The following is a 6,949-nucleotide window of genomic DNA, read 5'->3' on the forward strand; positions in this document are numbered from 1 at the left end:
TGCCTATGAATGCTCATACTAGGAAAACAATGAACTCAAATAAATAATCTACTGATGTGCCCAAGGACTTGGAGAAACATGAACGGTCTAACCTCAAACCTAAAAGAAGAAAGGGAACTCTGAAAGCAAATTAAATTAGTGAATGAATTTAATTATTTAACTAAACTTACCAAAACTGACACTTACCAAACTTATCAAAAGTTGGAAAGGAAAGACTGTCTGTTACCATTAGACATGAAAAAGGCAGAAATAGAATGAACTCTGCTAAAATCTATATCATTCACGATCACTATGCCAAATTATACTCCGACAAATTGAAGACTCTTGAAGAAATGGACTGATTTCCAGACACATCTGAATAAACAAAATTGCCCAAAGACAAAAGGATTTCTGTGTAATACAATGAGTAGCAATGAAATTCAGGGAGTGATTCAACAAATCTACCAACTAAGTAAAGGGCAAAACCTGATGAATTCACTGATTCAGAATTAAATTATCTGAAACTTTCAAATAAAATATAATGCCAAATACTTCTCAAGCTCTTCAATGGAGTTTGAAAGGCAGGTGTGCTTCCCCAGTCCCTCCAGGAATTGAGCATTTTCCTGATTCCAAAACCAGACAAGGACCTAACTAAAAAAGAAAACGACAGTCCAATCACTTTAATGAAAATAGCCACAAAAATCCTCTGCAAAATACTAGCAAGAAGAAGGTAACAGCACATCAAAAAATCATGCTTCATGAGAAAGTAGGCTTTATCCCATGGATGCAAGGTTGCTCCAACATACAAAAATGAATAAATTTGATACACAACATGAACAGAAATCATGTGATTATCTAAATAATTATAGAAAACACCTGTGAAAAAATCCAGCATGCACTCATGACAAAATTTCTGAAGAAAAATAAGAATGAAAGGACCTTATCTCAGCCTGATATAAAACTGTTCATGACAAGCCTACTGCCAACATTATAGAAAATCCAGAAAAGCTGAAGTTTTTCCCTCTGAAATCAATAGAAGGGCAATAATGTCCACTATTCCAACTCCTGTTCAATATAATACTCAAAACACCAGCCAGAGAAATGAGGCAAATGTCAAATTAAAAAGGATAGCTGTAAGAATGGAAAATATCAGATTATTTTGAAATAATATAAACATTTATAAAAAAGAAACAAAATATTCTATGAAAAGACTCATAGAATTAATAACCAAATTTATCAATGTAGCATGATTCAATATCAACATGAAAAAATCAGTTGCATTCCTATACACCAATAAGAAATTCAGCAAAAAAGAAATCGAAAAAATCATTTATATTGGTAACAAGATAATTAAACACTCAGAAATTAACCTAACCAAGAAAGTGAAATAGCTCTATATCACAAACTACAGTACTTTGAAAAAGAAGATAAAAGGATATCAGGGAATGGAAAGGTATCTCCTGTTCCTACATAGGTAGAACCAACATAGCCGATATGGCCTCATTAACAAAAACTGATACATGGATTTATTGCATTTTCCAATAGAAATGTCAACAGCATTCCTCACAGCAATAGAAGAAAGCTCTCAGATTCCTATAGAACCAGAGAAGGATAACAAAGGCAGTCTTGGGTAACTAAAAGAAAGCCTGAGGCATCTCTAGCCCAGATTGCAAGTTATACTTCTAATCTACAATGACAAAAACAACCAGTACTGTCACCAAAGCAACCATGTTGATCAGTGGAATATGCTAGAAGGTGAAAGAAAAACTCCAGGCACCTGAACTTGTCTGACCTTTGAGAAAGGGGTCAAAACTTATACTAGAGGAAAGACAGCCTCTGTGGAATGAAACCGCTCTGTGGAATGAAACCTACTTGGTCATACGTGTAGTTTTTTGATGATGTGTTGCATTTTGTCCACTACGATCTTGTTGAAGTTTTGTGCCTAGGTTCATTAAGGAGCCTGACCTGTAGCTTTCATCAGTAGTTAGATTTTGCCATCTTTGGGAATGAGGCAAATGCTAGATTCCAAGAATAAGTTTGAAATACTTCATTCCATGTGCTAGAAAAACTAGCTAGCCACTTGAAGTAGTTTGAATTTATTCCAACATTAACTGCAGTGCAACAAAATAAAATCAAAATGGATCAAAGAAATAGATATTAAGACAGAAATACTGTGGTGGGAGATAAGTAGGTGAAACACTGAAGTCATAAGCATAGGAAAGGACTTTCTAAACAGAACTACTTCACAAGAAATACTGTGAAGAATCAGCGAACAGAATTATATGAACCTAAAAAGTACAGCATAGCAAAGCAGTTAATAGAGTGACAAAATAACCTACAGAATGGGAAAATAATTGCTGGATATTCTGCTGACCCTGACACAGCACTAACATCAATATTTTACAGAGAACCAAAAATCGTCAGACTCTCACAAAGTAAAAGACCCCCCAAAAATAACAAAATAGGCAACTGAAATGAACATGGGTTTTTGAGAAAAAGAAGTACAAATACCAAATAAATATAGGACAAAGTGCTCAATGTCCATGGCCATAAGAAAAATGCAAATTGAAAGAACATTAAGTTTTCATCTTAATACAGAAAGAATAGCTTTTCTTTAAAAAGGAGGAAATCTTGATGGGACTTTAGGGAATAAGGACTCTGCAAATTGGTGGGAGTGTAAACTGATACAACCTCAGTGGAAATGACTGGGCAGATTCCATCAAACAACTAAGAAATTCCATTTGACCTAGCTACTTCCACTATAGGAATCTTCTTAAAGTGTTAAAAGTATCATACCTCAGTAATACACACGCACACACTCATATTTATAGCAGCAAGCTGCATAACAGCTAAATCTTTGAAGCAAGCTGTATACCCATCAAATAACTAATGTATATGATTTTAAAAATGTGGTATTTCTATTCTGCCATAAACTTTGAAAAAATGGATGCACATTGAGAACATAACATTAAGTAAATTAGACATATAACTTAAATATCAAGTGATTTTTGTTATATTAAAATACAAGATCAAAGCCCAGTCCCTGTGTCTGCCTAAGCAGTCACTTTAGTCTGCTGAGCTATCTGGTCAGCCCTTAAATGTATAGGTTTAGACTAGAGAATAAACCATTATGGTGATGTGATTTTAAAAAAATCATATTCATGAAAATTTAACTTTTTTCTATTTTATTTTCTTACTCTTAAACATAATTCTTAATGTCCACCTTCATTTGCAAGTTATCCACTCCAAAGACTGCTTCTTTCCTTGGACCCAGTGTTACATATAATTAACATAGTTGATGACATGGAGAAGAAACAGCGTATGTCAGCTCTTTCCAAGTTATTCACTGTAGGCCAGTCGTCCTTGAGAGAGCTTCTTCTAATTAATTACCTTCCCTTTCCTTTAAAGCAATCATATTGGTGAGAGTTGATAGGGCGTGTAAGACACTCCATTTAGTTAGTAGAAAAATCCCTTAACTAAAATAATTTTACTGCTGGTAAAATTAATGCTCCTCTACAAACTGAACAGTTTCATTTTAAAGTTCCTCTATAATTACAGTTTATGAGGAAACAATGGAAGAGTTTAACTGCAGTAACCAGAAGAAATAAAAATGTGTGTAGTACATAAGATGTATAATTCTATTTATATATTTATTTACATATTATAAATTCTACAGGTATCAGCTTCTTTTTCCTTTTCTGTGGTACTGGAGATTGAAACCAAAGACTGTTAGCTAAGCTACAACCTCAGTCCTTTCCATTTTGTTTTTTTAGTTTTAACACTGTATCCCACAGAGTGGGCTCAAACTTGCAGTCCCCAGCTGCCCAATGTCCATATGACAACCCTGTAGCACCAGGTCTGACATGAATGAATCTACATAATAGCACTCAAAATGTGTTTAAGGGGCTTGGGAGATAGCTAAGCGGTCTAAGTCCCTACCTGGCAAGCACAGCGACCTGGGCTCCATCTCTGGCACCACATGTTGTGCCAGCCCTAGAACCCTGGGTGCACCATGTGGGCCACTGGATCCAGCTGTGCTGGTGCACACCTGTAATCCCAGCACTGGAGAAGCTGCAAAGAGAGGATCACTGTAAGTCCTACCTGTGTAACGAGACCCTATGCCAAATAAATATATAAATAAATAACGAATTTGAGCTTCTCTACCTAAATATGTACCACTGCTGAGTATTAGCATATCGGTTTCAGTCTCTTAGTCCAAATTATTTAGATTCCCAGATGTAAGAGTCACATAGTTTTCATTTTCATGATAATCAGTTATATTCTGTCATCCCAGACCATAAACTCACAAATGGATAATGATTAAATATGCTTAAATTATTTTGATGATAATTGTTCCATGCTGATTTTACCATAAGCAAGCTGCCACATTCTGGAAAATATTTTTGTTATTTTACTGTCATTCATAGAATTGACCATATTTGCTTGGAGTTGATGTATACATGAATAGTTCGACTTCCTATTACTCTCCTTGTTTATCCTAAATGCACACGCACACACACACACACACACACACACACACACACATTTGCTGTTGCATCATTCTGAATATGTTCCCTTTAGCCATTTTTAGTTTTCAGAAAACTGACGTTTGAAAAGAACTACACTCGCACAAGCATCATTCTTCCTTTGAGAGAAAGGAAAATAATTGGCAAAGTGAAGCAAGCACTGGAGTCCATGAAACGAGTGGGATCTAACACAGAGAGTGACTCTTAATCTGCGCATCAAAAGCTGTTCTGAAGCCCTTTAAAGGTCCCGAGTGCACCTCGGTGCAACTCCTGCTGTCTGAAGAACTCTCCGCAGGCTCTTGTGTATGGCCTATGGCTATGAAGAGTTTAAACCGAGCCAACTAGTGCAATTCCTCTGTAGTCGCGAAGACACATCATTCATTTTTTCTAACTTTGTTGTTCCTGCTTGTTTGTTTTGTTTGACTGATTCACTTGTAAAACAGGATTTGTAACAGCATCAGGCGGAGTTTCTTTTAGAACTAACTTTGCATTATCAACAAGTCATCCCTCTCTTCTTCCACTTCTGATCTGGAGTGCGCTTTGTACTTCTTTCATTATTTTATGAGCAGGGCAATGTGTTAGGCTAAAAAAATCCCTAATTGTTTGTGGAGTTCGACACTGTTTAATGTAATAGTAATCTTATAAGAGCTGCTGCTGTCAGTTAGATAAAACAAGCTCTTACTTGAGAACAGATCCATCAATTTATTGATTGTTGATGAACTCTCATGCCAACATATCAATGTCAGAGCAAATATTCTTTAAAAATTAATTAAAGTACCATACAGTCTGAAAAATATGAATAATGAGATTTGCATCAGCTAAGTTAAATGGTATTAAAAATGTAATCAAAGAAAATTATGTTCATCAAAACAGTGTCTAATGCAGGAATTGTTATTCTGTAAAACAATTAAACTGTACTTATTTAAATATCTGTGGTGATAATTTCACTTCCGCTCTTCTAACCACAAAACTAGGAATCTCACTATCACTTCTGTCATTTCCTCTATGCTCTGAATCTAGAAGCAAGACTGTCCATTTAGCTCCAGCTTATATTGCCTCCGACTGTGTATGATTCCAACAACTGCATAACTCTTCGCACCTTTCCAGCCTTTTCTTCCATTTGATCATCTTTTCTTTTTCTGATAGTATCAAACTCGGCCATGATTTCCTGTTACTTTTATTTATTTATTTATTTATTTATTTATTTTTTTTTGGTGGAACCGGGGATTGAACTCAGGTCCTTGCACTTGCCAGGGAAGCGCTTATTCTACTGAGCCATCTCCCCGGCCCCGCCTGTTACTTTTAGTAAGAAATTCAAAATATACACTGTGCATTTTACACCGAGCATTTCTGTCCCCTAAGCTCTATGCTTAGTCTGTTTCCAGAATCTTGGTCAGGATTCCGAGGAATCTATCTCCTTTAACAGCGATTTCACGAATACCGTAATCCCCTCAGTGCCGAGATCTCTTCCCCATTGGGTCTTCATCGACGTATCCCATAATCCCAGGCAAGGGCCAGGCTCCACTAAAACTCTCTTCTCACCTCCCAGCTCGCCCTCCCAATTACTCATTATTTTCCTGCCTTCCTAAATAATGTCTTAGTTTTCCTTTTGTACAGTCTGCTGGAGGGATTTTTGTTCCCATAGGAATATTTCATTCCAAATACAATTTTATATTTATCACTGTGAGCATTGGTCTGGTCACCTTACTTAAACAAATAGATTCATGAAAGGAAGCATTCTGTATAAGTTACTCCTCTCTCGTTGCTGGGACAAATACCTGAAACTCGAAATGAAGGAAGGAAAGGTTTATTTCGCTCACAGTTATTGGAGATTTCATTGTGTAAAAAAGCCTGAACTACATAGCAAGACCTTGCAACCTTAATTGCAGGTGGTCTCAATAACAGAAACTGCTGCCCCACTCTACAGGGTCCAAAAGAGAAACTGGGGCGCCTCTGTGTCCAGGGTGACCTTCTTCATACCTCCAAGGGAGCTGCTGGCCTTGAGCGCACGCTGCCAGTTTAAGGGTTAGTGCCTCTCTGACCACACCCCTCAAGCCCCGCCCCAGCCATCTGGCCCCGCCCTAAAGCCCCGCCCTGGTCCTCTGGCCACGCCCCTCAAGCCACTGGCTGCTCCTCCAGTCGGTTCTGCCCCATGAGTTACATAAGGCTTTGGGGAGACAACTACACAAACCATAACAATTTCATATTTATTACTGTGAGTGTTAGTCTGATCACCTTAAACAAATAGATTCGTGAAAGGAAGGAATAGTTCTAGTTTTTCCAACTTTTATGTTTTTTACACTGAGAAGTCCTATGATATAGATTGTTTTAAAAGAATCAAGGAATAAGGTAACATTTTTTCATTAGCATTGTGCTGAACACTACAAAAATCATTTGCACAATCAGAGAATGATCCCTTAATTAGTAAATTTTGAAGTCAATGA

Source organism: Octodon degus, unplaced genomic scaffold (assembly GCF_000260255.1).
Source record: "Octodon degus isolate 3935 unplaced genomic scaffold, OctDeg1.0 scaffold00001, whole genome shotgun sequence".
Lineage (NCBI taxonomy): Eukaryota > Metazoa > Chordata > Mammalia > Rodentia > Octodontidae > Octodon > Octodon degus.